Source organism: Odocoileus virginianus, chromosome 25 (assembly GCF_023699985.2).
Source record: "Odocoileus virginianus isolate 20LAN1187 ecotype Illinois chromosome 25, Ovbor_1.2, whole genome shotgun sequence".
NCBI classification, from domain to species: Eukaryota; Metazoa; Chordata; class Mammalia; order Artiodactyla; family Cervidae; genus Odocoileus; species Odocoileus virginianus.
In genome coordinates, this window is record NC_069698.1 from 35,839,054 (window position 1) to 35,859,227 (window position 20,174).

At 34.7% G+C, this 20,174-nt stretch overlaps 1 pseudogene; it reads left to right on the forward strand.

Moving 5' to 3' along the window:
- The first annotated feature begins 18,176 nt into the window (after window positions 1–18,176).
- LOC110130549 (protein Mis18-beta pseudogene) lies at window positions 18,177–18,845 on the forward strand (annotated as a pseudogene).
- The last annotated feature ends 1,329 nt before the right edge of the window (window positions 18,846–20,174 follow it).

A 20,174-nucleotide genomic window follows, 5' to 3' on the forward strand; every position in this document is an offset into this window, starting at 1 on the left:
ACTACTAATGGAAAATATGTCTTGGCTATATTTTAATTAAAAATGAAATTTTATTAATTGTAATAAATTAAAATTTATTAAAATTAAATTAAAATTTAAATAACCATTTATATTGTTTAATTATTAATTTATATGTACTAATTTTAGTTAAATACATACTGTGTTTGTAAATATATCCATCAGCACATCTTCCACCCATCTGATTCTAGAATCCATAATCTTAACCACTTTGCTATGCTTTATACATATGTTAGGATATGACTGAGTAGGACATGACTGAACACACATGCTATCCTGTTAAACTTCATGTAGGCTATATATATTACAATATGTATTCATTATGATCAAATATGATAGAAGAACTGTTAGGCTAACACCAAAACTAAAGCTAATTATTTTGAACTGCACTGAAAAAAAAAATGGTAAAATGAAGAAAAAGAGGAAGAGCTTATATTATTTTACAAATCAATTATATTAAATTAGTTGTGACCAAAGGTTAACAGTATGAGGAACACTTGGTCTTTATTAAGCAATGACTTTGTACTGAAATAGCTTGAAAGGGAGCTTCCTTAACTAAAATAACAATACATTTAACCACAAAAGGTCCAAGTCTTTGGAGACAAAATACCATGTTCAAGGAGCTTAACTTCTGAACCCAAAACAAAACAGCCACTTTTGAGGTTTGGGATCTTAAATAAGTAATTTGACTTAATCTCAACTTCACACCTGTAAAATGGTAAGTACACCACTTAAATCTCAAAAGTTTCTGAACACTGTAGAGACAGGTTTTTTGAAATAAATATTAATATGTCAGTGCTATTATTACAGCATTATTAGGCATTCAATCATAAAAAGGAGTTTTTACAAAAGCTGCATAATCAATTGGGGGAAAATAAAAAGATCAAAGAACTAGCCTAGATCTTTTCTATTTTATTCTTTAGAGCTTTTTATGCACAAGTTATGGACTAATATGCTATGTCTCTAATTAGACAGATGAAATTTTGGCAGGTAATACAAAATAATTAAAAGTGACCACTTCATGCCGCTATATCAGGAGTACATTACCTATTCCAAAATTCAGGATGCAGCTCACCATGAAAAAAGAAAGAAGTTGATTCATGCCTCTAACACAGGGAATATTTTCTGCCAGGTCTGAGCAAAGAAACGCCCACTCTAATACTTAATCTAATATAATTATTTTAATTCTCCTTATGTACTTCTTCTTGGAATAATAACTCTGATTAATATATTTTCCTAAACAAGTACAAGGAAAAGCACAGTTCTTGCTTTTCAAAATAACTTTAGAGAAACATATATGGATAAAAATGGCATTCTGCATTTCTTACTTCAAAGTTAACTCAGTGCTATTAAGTTCTAATAAGGGTTTCCCTGGTGGCTGAGTGGTAAAGAGCCTGTCTGCCAATGCCTATCAATACAGAAAACATGGGTCTGTTTCCTGGGTCAGGAAGATTCCCTGGAGATGAAAATGGTACATCAGTCCAGTATTCTTGCTTAGAAAATCCAATGGACAGAGAAGCCTGGACTATAGTCAGATACAACTTAGCAACTAAACAACACAATTGAAAAAAAAAAAAAAAAAAAAAACATGGTAGATATATTTCCTAATAACATTTCATGGCAATAACTCTTGAACATTCTTGAATTTTATACCAAGAAATTTTATACTTATTTTGCTTCTAGCTTAACATTCACTTGTGCATGATTTCTTCTTCACAGAGTATTCATATATATTTTGGGGTGACAAAAATTTTTTCCTTAGAATGCAAATACAAAAGTTTAATTTTGGGTAATATTTTTACATATAAACCAAAACATAGTAGTTATGGATGTCAGTATACTTGTAGGTGAGATAAAGACAAATGTAGTACAATGTTTTTGCCTAGGTGTATTATCAGACTGCTCATTGAATGCAAAGTACCAAAGTACCCAGAAAAGAATACTTGCTTAAAGTTTCCAGAGAAATATTTTGTGAAGAATCGAAATGAATTTTAAACCTATTTAAGAAGCTAAATACAAACTAAGTATCATAAATAGCCCCTTTGCAATTTCCTGCTAGCTTACATGTTTTTTAAAAAGTTGAGTTCTGTATGTTTAGTAGATCACATTTCTATATCCAAAAAATATAGGCTAATTGATTTTACTATATACATATGCACATATACACACACATACATCCTGTGCATGTGTAACAATATAATAATCAAATGAATAAAAAGTATGGTATGCTTGTGGCTAATAAATATATTTACACTGTGCCTTTAAAAGATTTTAGCATGAATTCCTACACTTCAAACATTTCAGAACAAGCATAAACAATAAATAATCAGAAATTAGTAATATGTGAAAAATGCAGCTTTTGCCCAAAGATTTACATTTTCAATGATTTTTTTGTTTTTTTTTTGATGGTTTTACTGGTGAATTTTATAAAATATTTAAGAAAGAATAATACAAATCCTTCACAAGCTACCTCTGTAAGCAGAGGAGGAAAAACTATTTCTCACCTTATTTTATGAGGCTGGTATTACCCTGTTACCAAAGCCAGACAAGCATATTTCAATAAAACTACAGAGAAGTATCTCTCAGGAAAAGACCCAAAAAATCCTTTAGAAAATATCAGAAAATAGAATCCAGCAACATACAAAAAAGATTTATCAATACCAGGTGGGGCTTATATAGGAACACAAGACTGTCTTAATATCTCCAAATTAATGTAACATACCATATAAACTATTGTCCCAGGTGGCTCAGTGGTAGAGAATCTGCCTGCCAATGCAGAAGCAGCAGGAATCATGGATTCAATCTCTAGCTGGGAAGATCCCCTGGAGGAGGAAATGGCAATTCACTCCAGTATTCTTGCCAGGATAATCACAAAGACAGGGGAGCCTTGTGGGCTACAGGCCATGGGGTCACAAAGAGTTGGACATGACCAAGCAACTAAGCATACACTCACCATATGCAGTTCAGTTCAGTCACTCAGTCGTGTCCAACTCTTTGCGACCCCATGGACTGCAGTATGCCAGGCTTCCCTGTCCATCACCAACTCCTGGAGCTTGCTCAAACTCACGTCCAGAGAGTTGGTGATGCCATCCAACGATTTCATCTTCTGTCAGCCCCTTCTCCTACCTTCAATCTTTCCCAGCATCAGGGTCTTTTCCAATGAGTCAGTTCTTTGCATCAGGTGGCCAAAGTATTAGAGTTTCAGCTTCAACATCAGTCCTTCCAATGAATATTCAGGACTTATTTCCTTTAGGATGGACTGGTTGGAACTCCTTTCAGTCCAAGGGACTCTCAAGAGTCTTCAACACCGCAGTTCAAAAGCATCAATTCTTTGGTGCTCAGCTTTCTTTATAGTCCAGCATATTAACTCACCATATTAAGAGAGTAATAAACACAAATTGCATAATCATTTCAAAAGACAAGATAGCCATTCATGATAACAAACAAACAAACAAACAAACAAACAAACTAGAAACAGAAGAAAGTTTCCTTGACCTAATAAAGGGCATCTAAGAGAAATTTACAACTAACATAGTTCTTACTGGGTAAAAACTAGATCCTTTCCCCCAAAGATAAAATAATCAAGTCAAAGATTTCTCCTCTCACTGTTTTCAACACTGAAATAAAATCTAGTTAGTAAAACAAAGAGGGGAAAAATGATCCAGATTGGAGAGAAAGAAGTTTGTGCCTTTATCTGCAGATGGTGTGATCCAATATATAGAAAATGCTATGGATCTGCAAAAACATACTAGCATTAACAAGCAAGTTCAGTAAGGACACAAGAACAATGTAAAAATTGTCTTTCCATACAGAAGCAATAAAAAATCAAAAAAGAAATTAAGAGAAAAACTTCATCTAAGATAGCACCAAAACAAATACAATGCATAGAAATAAGTTTAACCAAAAGAATACAAGATCTATATATTGAAACATCAAAACACTGTTGAGCAAAATTAAAGATCTAAATAAGTGGAGAGGCATTTGCTGTCCTTGGTTTGGAAGACAATATTTTAATCTGGCATTTCTTCCCAAATTTGACTATAGGTTCAAGACAACACGATCTCTATCAAAATTCCAACAGGTGTTTTTATAGGAATTGACTGAATAATCCTAACATTTATATAGAAACAAACTTTTGACTAAGAATAGCCAAAATAAATTTTTTTAAAGATCATAGGTTGGAGAACTTACACTACTCACTATCAAAACTTAATTACAAAGCTACTATAATAAAACAGTTTGTTATTGGTTTAAGGATAGAATATAGATCAAAGAGAATAGAAGTCCAGAAATTAACCCATTTATGGTCAACTGATTGCCAACAAAGGTGTCAAGGCAATACAGAGGGAAAAGTTTCTCCAATAAACAGAGAACAGGCTTTAAAATGTGGTATATCCATACAACAGAATATTATTCAGCCCTAAAAAGAAACAAATTATTGATGCACACTACATCATGGATGAACCTTAACTATATTAAGGAAGTTAGACACAAATGTTTACATGATTCCATTTACAAGAAATTTCTAGAAAAAGCAAATATATAGAGACAGAAAGCATATCAGTGGTAGTCTGAGGCTTGTTAAGAAACAGGAAATGAATGCAAACAGGCCTGAGGAAACTTTCTGCATGAATGGAAATGTTCCCAAACTGGACTGTGGTCATGGTTGCAGAATTTTCGTTCTGTAAAGGCAGACCGACGATGTGGCCTGTCTCACATGTCATTTAATACATTCACTTCTGCACCAGTCTTTAACAGATCCTGGACCACCTGTCTATGTTCAAAATAGCATGCCAGGTGAAGAGAAGTCCAGCCCAAATTAGACTTAGCTTCTTCCTTTGCAGTTAATGTCAGAAATTACTTCATTCCTTTTCATGATTTCTAACACCGGTCTTCTTCAGATTTGCTGTTTCTGGCATGATGGAGAAGCTGTTCTGCTTTTGTGCTTTGCATTGGTGAAGGAAGGAACCACAGATAAAGTGAAATTTAAGCTGGAACTTGAAGACTGAGGAGGTCACCGAGAACAGCAAGATGAAGGTTTCTGACCCAGATGGACAACTGTTTCACCGGGAACAAACTTGGGTGAAGATGTGACTCCATTTGGTCGTGATGAGCTTGAGATTCCTGGGTCACACTCCTGGATAACTTGCGGCCTCGCAGATCTTGGTCCCGGGAATCCCAGCCCCGGGCAGAGCACAAGGCCACCTGGCATCAATCCGCGAGTGGCCAAATGAATGGTTTACCTTTTCTTCGCAGCTGAAGGCTAAACTTCAGAATTGTTCTGCAAGCTTGTTTCGTGTCATCTATTTAATCACTACTCTGGAGAATTCAATTTTCAACAGCAAAATTTTCACTTGTAATGTTTATTTATTGAATGATAAATATGCCAGAAAATTATTTCAAAGGCAAACTGACTTTCCTATAAAATTACTCCTCAAGTAATCTTAATATTTCAAAATTAAATCCCTGTGTAACATATATATTTATATACATTATACAGGGATTATGTATACAGGGATTTAACACATATATTTTTGATTTCTCTGGTGGCTCAAGCGGTAAAGTGTCTGCCTACAAGGAGACCTGGGTTCAATCCCTGGGTCGGGAAGATCCCCTGGAGAAGGCAATGGCAACCCACTCCAGTACTCTTGCCTGGGAAATCCCACGGACAGAAGAGCATGGTAGGTGCCTACAGTCCATGGGGTCGCAAAGAGTTGGACACAACAGAGCAACTTCACTCACTTTTTAATACATACATAAATATATATATATGTAAGTAAAATTTCATCATTTCACTCTTCTCCCACCAGTTCCTTTCAAAGAGAGCACACGGTTTCAACAGGTCTTCTCTGGTGGTTCAGCCCAAGAATCCGCCTGCAATTCAGGAGATGCAGGGCGTCCCGTGGAGGAGAGCATGGCAACCCACTGCAGTATCCTTGCCTAGAGAATCCCATGGACAGAGAAGCCTGGGGGGGTACAGTCCATAGAGTCACAAAGAGTCATATTCTACTGAAGTGACTGCACATGCACACACATGATTTCAACATAGTTTTTAAACATTTTTCTTTCTACTAGTGACACTAACCATGTCCAATAACTTTTAGTTGACAAGCAAATATTGATGCTATAATTACTTCTACTTATATGACTTATAATTCTGCAAGAGACTCACTTGATTTATAGAAGATACTTCAACTTCCATTAAATCTTCCTTTTAATGATCTTGAGTTCTACCTCTTTTGAAAGAGCATCAAATTTTCTGTTAGACAGAAATGTCTGAGGGGACTAAGCCATTATTTCATCAGTTACGGGAAGAGGATTCTTTTTTTTTTTCTCCTATGCTTGAATACATTGCCTTTTGGAACAATGATTCATTTGCTGGTTTGAGGTTTTTTGTCCAGAATATTACTGTCTAGAATACTTTTATTCATCATGAAATCTTGTTTTTTTTTTTTTTTTGTTGTTGTTGTTTAAAACAGGTAAAGTAAGAAAGTGTAGACCTTTTAAAATTTACCTTTCATGGAAGATTTCTTTCTTTTCCCTTATCCTTATCTCCTCTTATCAGATAGTTTTCCCATAAAGCTCCATAAGCCAGAATACCATTGCTGGATTTACTGGAAAGCATATATTTGATTATGTGCCAAGTAGAAAATCCTAGATAAACTAAAACTTAAAACTTTTACATTTAGTGATATATTTTATAGGAGACAACTACTCATTAAAATATTATCATGGAAAAGTTCAGATTTTTTCACTAAAAAATTCTTTCATTCAAAGTTAGTCTTTAAGATCAGATGTGTTTATCAAAATAATAAGCTTACTTTACACCTCTACGTTTTAGTACATTATGAACTAGGTAAAAGTCGGCAAATAGTTATTTTATTTGTCTAGTGAATGTGTGCTGGAAAAAGGTTTTTGAGTTGTTTCATTCAGTTTATGTACTTGATCCTGAATATGACAAATTTTTTTTGGATTCCTCAATTAAAAAACATCATGATTCTGACTTTACATACCAATTTAATGATATCTCTTCTCAGACAACTGATATTTCTTTTGAAAAATGTATCATTTTAGTTTATTTACATAGCTGCTAGTGCTGCTGATCTAAGTTACTCTACTTGATTTTTCCAAAACACATGTTTTCTAAAATACTATGAAATTTGTGTGTATATAAGGGCTTTACTTATTGTATTTACTTCCTGGAATATAGGGCTTCCCTTGTGGCTCAGCTGGTAAAGAATCCATCTGCAATGTGGAAGTTCTGGGTTCAACCCCTGGGTTGGGAAGATCCCCTGGGGAAGGGAAAGGCTACCTACTCCAGTATTCTGGCCTGGAGAATTCCATGGACTTTATAGTCAATGGGATTGCAAAGAGTCAGACACGACTGAGTTACTTTCACATCTCTGGAATATAAACTTCATAAAAAGAACTTTTAAAATTAATAATTACATGAATGAATGAATGAATAAGTTTCTTTGGCTTAGCCCCTGGATTGCTTTGAAGTGTCAACTACTATGGTTCCTTTTATAATTTCACATTTTAAATGGGTAAACCAAACTAACCTGGTAGCATTGAACTTTTTAATGGAAATTTAGTCAACAGAAATATTCTAAATTGACTTTGAGAAAAAAAATGAATAATAAAGGAAATGTATGCAAATGAATTTGGTCAAAAGTTGTAAAGAAATGATAGAACATTTATTAAAGAATAAAAAGGCATGCAGTAACTTGATTATAAATTAAAATAAAGAGACTGAATTTATCTTTTAAGAATCTTTTATTATTAATTTTTACAAAGTATAAATAATTCTAAATAATATGATTTATATGTACATTCAGTGCATACTGAGTGCTACTCCGAACTCATCCCTTCACATATAATAATTTTCCAAAATTTTTGGTAGTAAAAATGATAATTGATTAAACATGCAATATATTCAAAGTTTCTACATGTTTGTTTACGTGAAAGTTAAATTTCACAGTTTTGAAATGTTAGCGACATAGGTGTCTCTAATCTCTAATTAGACCCCTACCCTCAAATTTACAACTTCATAGATAAATTTGTCTGCACATGATTCTGTTTCTTACCATGACTAGGTCAAAAAGTAAGTCAAATCCTAAAATTCAAAGCCTGTCAAAGTATCAAGTATTCTGCTGGATTCTTTGGCTATTCCTCACATTTTCCAGGAAGATGCTAATGGTATATGTCAGAAATTGGGTGTTTCTCTCCTCCCAGTTATATTTCACTAACTGGGATCACTAACTGGAAGTGTGTGTGTGTGTGTGTGTGTGTGTGTAATAGTGAAGGTAAAAGAGAGATAATCTAATTTCTAATTTCCCCTCATTTTATGTTCAAGGAAAATAATATTTAAATAATAATGTGGATTACTGAGTACTACAGCTAATCAGGAAAACATCAGTATCAGAAACCACTGCTGATTCACACCTCAGTGGGCTTTCTTCCTTATTAAATCTTAGATTCTATAGTTTCCATTAAAATTTTCAAAAAATGAAGTTGTCACTACATGCATTCAGTTTAAAGTATGATTTATTCATTTTCCTACCTAAACTAATTTTATGTGTTTCATTATCAGAATCTGACAGCTGGAATTTATTATGAAGTTAATAAAACCTAGCAAATAGTATTGAATATTCAGAAGAGTGGTTTTCCCACAAACTTATGGTTAACTAAGTGCTTCTAACACTATATTGATCAATAAAATTATTCATAGATAAAAACCTCACTCCTTTATGAAAATATGTGAAACAACCACATATGTATGTAAAAGATTACATTGAATTTTTCAAATGATAAGTGGTTTTATCAGGTAATTCCTTAATTAGCAACTTGTGATAATACAGATGAATATTTTAACAATTGTTATCAACAGAAAGGTGTTCTTTAATCATATTCACCTAAGATTCATCATCTTATGTGGCACTTGAAATGATAATAGGAACTTCCCTCGTGGTGCAAGTGGATAAGAGTCCTCTTGTCAATGCAGAGGAAAGGGGATTGATCTCTGATCTGGGAAGATTTCACATGTCGTGGAACAACTAAGGCCCTATGGCACAACCACTGAGCCCATGCTCCAGAGCCTGCAAGTGACAACTACTGAAGACCTTATGTGTAGAGCCTGTGGTCCACAACAAGAGAAGTCACAGCAATAAGTCTGCTCACCGCAACAAAGAGTAGCCCCTACTCTCTGCAACTAGAGAAAGCCTGAACGAAGCAGCAAAGACCCAGTGCAGACAAAAATCAATTTTATTTTTTACGTGATAATTCAAAATATTTAATGACCTTGAAGGCAAAGCTGCTAACCAATGTGAACAGATTCCCAGCACCATAGCAGTTCTGCTAGGGTGAAAAGCAGTGTTAAAGCTGTCTTTTAGAAATTTTCATTAAAACCACATGTAAAGTAGATTGAAGTAGACAAATTTAAAGTGTAAAATTGACTTCACTCTGCTATAGTGGCACTCTGAGGTTGTTCTTGGGTGGGAGGGGAGGATAGAGAATAACAAGGAAAGTATTTGGTGGGGCGTGGGCCATTACATTAGTAGAACTGCTCTATTCATCAACATAATGATGATGGAGAAGAGGACATTGAAAAAATGTGCTGTAGAGTTGGTAGGTGGGCCCTCTTGCTTGCAGGTGTCAACAGAGACAGAAAGGAGACTGAAATGGGAAAGGTATATGAGATCATGTTCTGAATATAGCAATTCAGAATTTCAGATCTGAGTCGCAAAAGGGATTTGTTAAGTCCAGAAATGTGACTCTGATTTATCACATGTACTTCAAATTCAAAATTATTAGCAATCAAATTAAAAAAAAAATCCTCAAAAATAGCAAGGTAATAATAGCATTTGTAAATTAATATAATATTGTGCAATAAAATATCTGCTTGCAAATTAAACTAATTAAAATAATACTTGAAATAGTGACTATTTAGTTTTAAATTAAATAGTAATGCTTAATTTATAAAAACAGATTTTAAAATGTGTTAGTTAAAATCTTCTGTTAGTAAAATTAGTAAGAATTCAATTAGTAAAAGTTAGTAAAATTTTCATGTTAGTTAAAATAGACATGTCAGATGCGCTGCAACATAATACCAAATCAAGCAAAATGAGATTTCATCACTAAAAGAATACATGAGACTTGAATACTGAACATGTATTTACATTAGATAATATAATAATAGCCATTATATTTGGTATTAATACATGTATATTTTATTCTATAAACACATGGTTGACATTTCCACTTAGATGTCATTGCTAAGAATAATTGCAATCAAACTAAAGGCATAATAAAAAATATATAAGATCAGTTATATATTATAGCCACTATTTTTTGGGAAATAAGATTATGATGACTTATTTAATGAAATTTGATATAAACCTATTCTATGTGCAAGCATATTCTACATATTCAGCTAAAATATTTCCATGTCAAAAATTAAAATTCAGTGCTAATAACAAATATTTAAACAATACTGTTTTTTCTCTCTGGTTGCTTATATTTGAATTCTCCATTGACTTTTTTCTTATATTTCCCTTTCTTTGCCTCATAAACAAGATTATTTTGAAAGAAACACACTGTGTTTAAAATAGAAGCTAATTAAAAATGAAAACAAAAAATACAGTTTAGTAGAACCCCTGCTATATCACACTCCTGTTAATGTATGTGTTATAATTTTCATTTCTTCTGTTTGGCTTCTCATCAACTGAGAATAACTAGATGATTAGGAAGTAAGTTCAGGTAAAGAAAATAATTAATTGCCTTTCAGTAGTGCTTTTATACTTAAAAAAGCAAGAGCCACTAATTATCTTGCTAAGGGGAAAATTGATTATCCCTTTACTTATAGACTGTTGAGTCTCTTGTCACTTATAAAATAATTAAATTCCACAGATGCTTGGCTAAACATTTCCTCTTTGTATATAATTATTATAAGCACCCTTTAATATTCATGCCTTTTTCTTCTTAACTTTTTAGTGAAATGATTCTCTTAAATTGTTTAAATAATTTTATTTTTTAAATGACTGTTAAGACTTAACTGCATTTCTAGTTCATTTCTAAAAGAGTTAATTCTTTTCCTTTTGTAATAGCAAGGAATTTAAAAACTAATGAGAAAGAATGAAAAAAGTAAAAATCTGTAAGTGATCATGAAAGTATTGTGGCATATCAATAGAGAAATACATTTTAAAATTCTGTATAATGGAAAAGAACTCTAGTATACATGCTTTATTATAATGTATAAAGAAAAGTTACTTATATTTGGCTTCAGATTGTAGTATAATGTCTACCATTTCTGCCTTTCCAGTTGTTCTCCTTTAATTAAAGGAAAGATGAGCCTCAATTCCATGAAAGTATGCAATTTGATTGTTGGGTGGAGGAGGTCACTACAAGTAGTGTGGCTGGCAGAGTAAAGTCAGGTTTGGGTTTCATAATAATCAGAATGAATGGTATATGTAACAGATAAATATGTAAGAATATTTTCATTTGAACTAAAATCCAATATGAAAATATAAATTTACCAGAATGGTCATTTGGAAAAGAATATTTTCTTTTTTATTATACATGGTTTTATCACAATATTTTTGTGATATCAACCTCTTCATTTTCATTATATACAAATGAATCTATGTTTTGAAAAAAGCAGTTTGTTCTTATATATTAAATTTCCCAAATGAGTTATCTTCTACTAACAGAATTACAATTATTTTACTTTCCTTACATAAAGGTTATCAGCCAAAACTTGCACTTGTGTTGATATACTAAAACTGAAAATATCCACAATAATGTTGGATAAAGGTTTAATAAAATAATAATTTAACTAATGTTAAAGTAGAAAATTTATTGTAAGAAGAAATGAAAACATAAAAATAAAAATTGTTAAACACAGATGAAGAAAACTGTGAATCTTTTGATGTAATTATTTTTACTGATTTGTGTATGCTCATGATGTGAATTTTAGTTTAATATTGAAAGCATTTTATATTTTATTTTCTCCTAGCCAGTGTGCCTGGCAGAATTCTAAGTTTGTTCCAATGATTCCCATCCTGTCACATATATTTCCTTTATAATATCTGGAATTTGCAAATATGATAGGTTGGTAACACTAGTAATTACATTATGTTATACAGCACAGTGATTTTAAGACAAGGAAATTATGCTGTGTGTGCTTTACCTTGCAGTTGTGCCTTTAAAACTGACTTTTTTGTTCTTTGATTGGAAGAATCAATATTGTGAAAATTACCATACTACACAAGGCAATCTACAGATTCAAAGCAAGCTTTATCAAAATACCAAGATATTTCTCACAAAACCAGAAGAAACAATTTGAATATTTGCATGAAAAAAAAACCTTGAATAAAAAATCGTGAGAAATAAGAAGACAATGAAGATGGATTAAAAATCTAAATGTAAATCTGAATACTGTAAAATTCCTAGATGAAAACATAGGCATAATATTCTTTGACTTAAATCACATCAATGTTTCTTTAAGATCTATTTCCTAAAGCAAAGGAAACAAAAACAAAAATAAAGAAATGGAATCTGAAAGAAAGTGTGAAACTGTTAGTCACTCAGTTATGTCTGGATCCTTGAGACTGCAGCACAGTAGCCCGCCAGGCTCCTCTGCCCATGGGGTTTCCCAGGCAAGAATACTGGAGTGGGTTACCATTTCCTTCTTCACAAGATCTTCCCAAAACTTGTCAAAAGGTTTTACACAGCAAAGGAAACTATCAACAAAATGAAGAGACAACTTACTGAAGAAGGAAAGATATTTGCAAATTATATGATAGTAAAGAGTTGATACCCAACATATATAAACAGCTCACAGAGCACAACATGAAAAAATCTAACACAACTTGAAAATGGGCAGAAGAACTGAATAGACATTTTCTGAAAGGGTAAGTGCAGATAGCCAACAGGCACATAAAAAGATGCTCAACATCACTAATCACAGGGAAATGCAAATCAAAACTACAATAAAATATTCACCTCACACCTGTCAGAATCACTATCATCAAAAAGAACAAAAATGACCAATGTCAATAAGGATATGGAGGAAGGAGAACCATTGTACATTATTGGTGGGAATATAAATTGTTTCAGTCAATGTGGAAAGCGGTATGGAGGTTTATCAAACTAAAGATAAAACTACCATACCACCCAGCAATTCCATTCCTGAGTACATATATCAGAAAGAAACAAAAACACCAATGTTCATGCAATTGCCAAGGTATGAAAGCAACCTAACTGTCCATCAACAGATTTGAGGATACATGTGTGTGTGTGTGTGTGTGTGTGTGTGTGTGTGTGTGTAATGGAATACTACTCAGGAAAAAACAAAGAAAGCAATTTTGCCATTAGCAGCAACATGTATGGACTTGGAGAGCAATCAGTTCAGATCAGTCACTCAGTTGTGTCCAATTATTTGCAGCCCCATGGATGCAGCATGCCAGGCCTCCCTGTCCATCACCAACTCCTAGAGCTTGCTCAAACTCAAGTCCATCGAGTTGATGATGCCATCCAACTATCTCATCCTATATCATTCCTTTCTCCTCCTGCCTTCCATCTTTCCCAGCATCAGGACATTTTCCAATGAGTTGACTCCTTGCATCAGGTGGCCAAAGTATTGGAGTTTCAGCTTCAGCATCAGTCCTTCCAATGCATATTCAGGACTGATTTCCTTTAGGATGGACTGGATTGATCTCCTTGCAGTTCAAGGGACTCTCAAGAGTCTTCTCCAAACCACAGTTCAAAAGCTTCAATTCTTCGATGTTCAGCTTTCTTTATAGTCCAACTCTCACATCCATACATGACTACTGGAAAAACTGTAGCTTTGACTAGGTGGACCTTTGTTGACAAAGTAACATCTCTGCTTTTTAATATACTGTCTATGTATGTAATAGCTTTTCTTCCAAGGAGCAAGCACTGTTTAATTCCCTGGCTTCATGTCACCATCTGCAGTGATTTTGGAGCCCAAGAAAATAAAGTTTACCACTGTTTCCATTGTTTCCCCATCTATTTGCCATGAAATGATGGGACCAGATGCCATGATCTTAGTTTTTTTGGAAAAAAAACAAAAACAAAAACAAAACTCTTTCATCAAGAGGCTCTTTAGTTCTTCTTCACTCTTTGTCATATGGGTGGTATCATTTGCATATCTAAGTTTATTAATATTTCTCCTGGCCATGTTGATTCCAGCTTGTGCTTCATCCAGCCCAGCATTTCACATGATTTATTCTGCATAGAAATTAAATAATCAGGATGACAATATACAGCCTTGGTGTAGTCTTTTCTCAGACTTGAACCAGTCCATTGTTCCATGCCTGGTTCTAAATGTTGCTTCTTGACTAGCATACAGATTTCTCAGGAGGCAGGTAAGTGGTCAGGTATTCCCATGTCTTTAAGGATTTTCCACAGTTTGTTGTGATCCACACAGTTAAAGGCTTTGGCGTCATCAATAAAGTAGAAGTAGATATTTTTCTGGAACTCTCTTGTTTTTTGTGATCCAATGGATGTTAGTAATTTGATACCTGCTTCCTCAGCCTCTTCTACATCCAGCTTGAACATCTTCCAGTTCTTAGTTCATGTTTTGTTGAAGCCTGGCTTGGAGAATTTTGAGCATTACTTTGCTAGTGTGTGAGATGAGTGCAATTGTGCAGTAGTTTGAACATTCTTTGGCATTACCTTTCTTGCCTTTCCTTTGAGGGCAATATGGTATGTGAAATAAGTCAGATAGAGAAAGACAAATACTGTTTGATATCACTTAATACATGAAACAAACAGAAAAAAATATAGGCAACTAGTGAATAAAACAAAGAAGAAGCTGAATCACAGAAAACAAACCAGTGGTTACCAGTGGGGATAAATAAGGGGTAGGGGAATATAGGACTGAGAAAACAAGGATTACTATGGGATTATGACAGACTTTATTTTCTTGTACCAAAAGTCACTGCAAACTGTTACCACAGGCATGAAATTAAAAGACACTTGCTCTTTGGAAGAAAAGCTATGACAAACCTAGATAACACATTAAAAAGCAGAGACATAACGTTGCTGACAAAGATCCATATAGACAAAGCTCTGGTTTTGCCAGTAGATATGTACAGATATGAGAGTTGGACCATAAAGATGGTTGAGCACCGAAGAATTGATGCTTTCAAACTTTGGTGCTGGCAAAGACAGTTGAGAGTTCCTTGCCCCAGAAGGAGGTCAAACCAATCAATCCTAAAGGAAATCAGTCCTGAATACTGCTTGGAAGCACTGATGCTGTAGCTGAAGCTGAAGCTCCAATACTTTCACCACCTGATTGGAAGAGTTGACTCATTGGAAAATATCCTGATGCTGGGAAAGATTGAGAGCATGAGGAGAAGGGGATGACAGAGGATGAGATGATTGGATGCCATCACCCACTCGATGGACATGAGTTTGAGCAAGCTCTTGGAGTTGATGATGGAGAGGGAAGCTAGGCAGGCTGCAGTACATGGGGTCTCAATGAATCAGACATGACTGAGTACTGAACAACAAATATGAAATTATGTATTTGGAACTTTTGAAAATTGTAAAGCACTAATTTTGGGCTTTCCTAGTGGCTCAGATCATAAAAAAATCTGCCTGCAATGCAGGAGACCTGGGTTTTATCCCTGGATCAGGAACATCCTCCAGAGAAAGGAATGGCTACTCACTGCAGTATTCTTGCCTGGAGAATTCCATGGGCAGAGGAGCCTGGCGGGCTACAGATCATGGGGCTATGGACCAGGGCTATGGGCCCGGTCTGTAGACAAGGTGTCGGACAAGACTTAGTGACTAAACAGCAGCAGCAGCAAAAAAGAAACTGTTTTAAGTCACACAATTTATGGTAATTTGCTACACAGCTATAGAATACAAGAAGGAATTTCATGCCCACCTAAGAAATCATTACTCTATTACATTTAAGAAAGGAAAGAAACAGTAAAGATGACAACATAATGAAAGAGAAAGCATCAAACTAGTGCTAACCATTAAAGACAAAAGTTGGATATCTGAAAAAAGTTCTTAAAATTGATAAATCCCTCATGAGAGCTGCAATTACAAAATGTTATACCTTGAAACATGGGGCTTTTCAAATTGCTGACCAATTTGCTCCTGCCAACTCTCTTTTTTTTTTCCATTTATTTTTATTAGTTGGAGGCTAATTACTTTACAACATTGCAGTGGTTTTTGTCATACATTGAAATGAATTAGCCTCCTGCCAACTCTCTAATAAAATATTTACATGTTATAACCCAGTCCTCAACTCACTGTTGCCCATTTGTGGACTCGTATATTTTAATTTTTAGTTTATTCTTTCAATTTTATTATTTTTATAATTATTTTCTTTTTGGAAGCCCCACATGGTTTGTGGGATTTTAGTTCCCTGACCAGGGTTTGAACACAGTCCACAGCAATGAAAGCAGGGTCCTAACCACTGGACCACCAGGAAATTCCCTAAATTCCTCATTTTAGATTCTTAAGGTGTTTAAAGATTGTCCCAAATTTGTAAATCTTCTTGCATGAAACATAATATGTATTTTCAGTTGGATAATTTTGCACAAAAAAACAAATCATGACATTGCTATTTTTGCTAGAGATATTTAAATATCAAGAGAATCAACCCTGTACCTGATACATCCAAACACTTCCTATATTTCAATTTACTTCCTAGGATTATACATGACTTCTGTTACTTAGAGATTTTTTTTAACCTAAAATATTTATTTATTGAGGATCTATTCATTTTTAAATCTAAGAAGAAGAATGAGTTATATAGAAAACATCCAATAAAGTGAAATTTACAATTCAGAATGTGGTTTTGAGATCTTAGGTTATGTAAGAAACCTGAGTCCCAGATGCAGAATTATATTATCAGTTTCATAAGGGATTTAGCAATTTGAATAATTTTTAAAAATATTTTCAAAGAAAGTGTTCCTGGCTTTGATAATCTTCTCAATTTTAGGTTTGTTTTTATTTTATTGATTTATGTTTTTATTGTTATTTCTTTCCTTCTGTTCTTTTGGAGGTTATTTTCCTGATACTTTCCTAATTTTCTATAATAAAAAGAGACTTCATGCCTATATTTTTGTCTTTCTTTATTTCCATATGTAAGTTGTTGCTGTTTTCGTTGCTAATTCAGTTGCCCATTCTTTTGCGGCCCCATGGACTGCAGCCCACCAGGCTCCTCTTTTCATAGGGCTTCCCAGGTAAGAATACTGGAGTGGGTTGCCATTTTGCTCTCCAGGGGAACTTTCTGACCCAGGGATCAAACCTGCATGTCCCTTATTGGTAGGTGGTTTCTTTACCACTGAGCCACAAGGGAAGCCCCATATATGTAAGTACTTTACTCCTGATTTATCTGGATAAATTATATCAGCATTATCATTCAGTTAAAATATTTTCTAATTATATGCAATTTACATATTTGTCTGTGGCTTAACTAGAATTATGATTCTTAATCCCTTATATATAGAATTTATCTTATTATGTTTGTGCTTAATAGCATCCTGCTAAATTTTTCTCCATAATTTCATTTCTGAGATTTATTTTGACTTGTTTTATAGTTTAGTATATTATTTGTATAAATGTGTCAATCACATTTTAAAAGGATTCACATTTTTCATTTACTCATTGCAGTGCTCTAAAGAATTGTTCCATTTTTTCATGTGCTAAATATCTGGTCTTTCTAGGGCTCCAGGTGAGCATGTCCAAAAGACTGTTGGATACAATTATCTGTGGCTCAAGACGGGGTTATTATCCACTAGATAGTAATTTATGTGAGTGAACAATATGCTTCGGGTAAAATAGCATGTCTTATGCAAGAACTGCATGACATCAGATTGAAGGAATAGACACAGAAAATAAAGTCCATAAAGGAGACTTACAAAATTTAATGAGCTTCTTCAGTTGCTCATTTATTTTTATTAAAATTTCCCTGGAAAATTTATAGCATTATTCTTATATGCAATACTATATTATTTATTAAGCTAACTTTGAAATTTTTTACCTATGTTATTAATTATAAGAAGACTTTTTTAGGGCTGATTATTTTTGATATTCAGGAAACTCCTTGTCCATATTACTGAAATTTTCTATATTAAATTATATTAGGAAACCGTGGCGCTGGCTGCAGGAAGATGGCTGCTCGGTCGCGGAGGCATATCTCTGGATTGCAAAGCAGCCACGGGGTGACTTCTGTAATGGGGCTAAGAAGGCGATTGACGAACCTTCTTTTACGACTTCCATGGAGTGGGACACGCAGGTGGTGAAAGGGTCTTTGGGGCTGGAGGAGTTGCCGTCCGGCCCGCGGCTGCCGCGCTGGCTGCAGCCCGAGAGGTGCGCCGTGTTCCGGCGCGCGCAGGGCCACGGCCTGCTCACAGACTCCGTGCACATCGCCTGGGACCTGTCGCGGTCCCTCGGGGCTGTGGTCTTCTCCAGAGTCATAAACAGTGTAGGTCTGGAGGATCCGTTCTTAGTCGGCATTGAAGGTTCGCTCAAAGGCAGGACTTAACAACCTTTTATTCTGTAGTTTCTGTGAGATTCCCATTGGTTTCCACCTGTAGTCTACCCATGCTGCCCCGGCTGCCTTGAGAGGCCGCTTCTGCCTTTCCAGTGACAAAATGGCGTGCTACCTCTTAAAAACAAAAGCCATAGTAAATGCATCTGAGATGGATATCCATATCATCCTTCTACCAGAACGGATTGCAGAGCTGAAAGAGCAGATAATGTTAACACATACTTGCTTAAATTCACTCATGAAAATTCTGAAGGAAGTGCCTCCTGACCAGTCCAAGCAAACAAACTGATTCAGAATTAGAGGCTGAGTATCAGAGGCAGGCCTTATTGCTGTCTTCAACTACAGGTGCTGTTTGATCACTTCTCAAGAAACATCAACTTCAAGAATGGATAGGAAATGTGGTTTATTATGTTCACCTCTAGACTGATTTTCCAAGTGATTTGTGAAGCTCTTTCTAGAAGAGGAGAAACAGACTTCTGTCCAGGTATTATAGCTATTTGTCTTAATTTATTTTGGCTTCTTATCAACTTCATACTATTTATTTTTGAGAACATTCTGATTGCAAATTTAAGAATTAAGAACCAGTGTCCCATGAATGCTCTGATCTAAAGATGCATGATTGGCCTGAAAATAGAGTTGTACTTCCATCAAATAACTATTATTCCTACGTGGAGCAGCTGTCATATGAATACTGAGAAATCATTTTTTTCTTACATGAAATACAGGTACATATTAAAGAGCCTCTTGATGAAAGTGAAAGAGGGGAATGAAAAAGTTGGCTTAAAGCTCAACACTCAAAAAACTAAGATCATGCCATCCAGTCCCATCACTTCATGGCAAATAGGTGGGGAACAGTGGAAACAGTGGCTGACTTTATTTTGGGGGGCTCCAAAATCACTGCAGATGGTGATTGCAGCCGTGAAATTAAAAGATGCTTACTCCTTGGAAGGAAAGTTATGACCAACCTAGACAGCATATTAAAAAGCAGAGATATTACTTTGTCAACAAAGGTTCATCTAGTCAAGGCTATGGTTTTTCCAGTAGTCATGGATGTGAGTTGGACTACAAAGAAAGCTGAGTGCTGAAGAATTGATCCTTTGAACTGTGGTATTGGAGAAGACTCTTGAGAGTCCCTTGGACTGCAAGGAGCTCCAATCAGTCTATTCTAAAGGAAATCAGTCCTAGATGTTCATTGGAAGGATTGATGTTGCAGCTGAAACTCCAATATTTTGGCCACCTGATTCGAAGAGCTGACTCATTTGAAAAGACCCTGATGTTGGGAAAGATTGAAGGCAGGAGGAGAAGGGGATGACAGAAGATGAGATGGTTAGATGGCATCACTGAATCAATGGACATGAGTTTGGGTAAACTCCTGGAGTTGGTGTTGGATAGGGAGGCCTGGCGTGCTGTGGTTCATGGGGTCTCAAAGAGTTGGACACCACTGAGCAACTGAACTGAACTGAACTGAACATATTCTGTAGGTAATGTTCAACAAGTTAACTCTGTAATATATATTTATCTTTACCTTTCCAGTTGTAAACTGCAAAGGAATAGTAATAACAGGATAGTAATGAAATTAATAGTATAGTAATGTAAGGAATGATAAAAACAAATATTC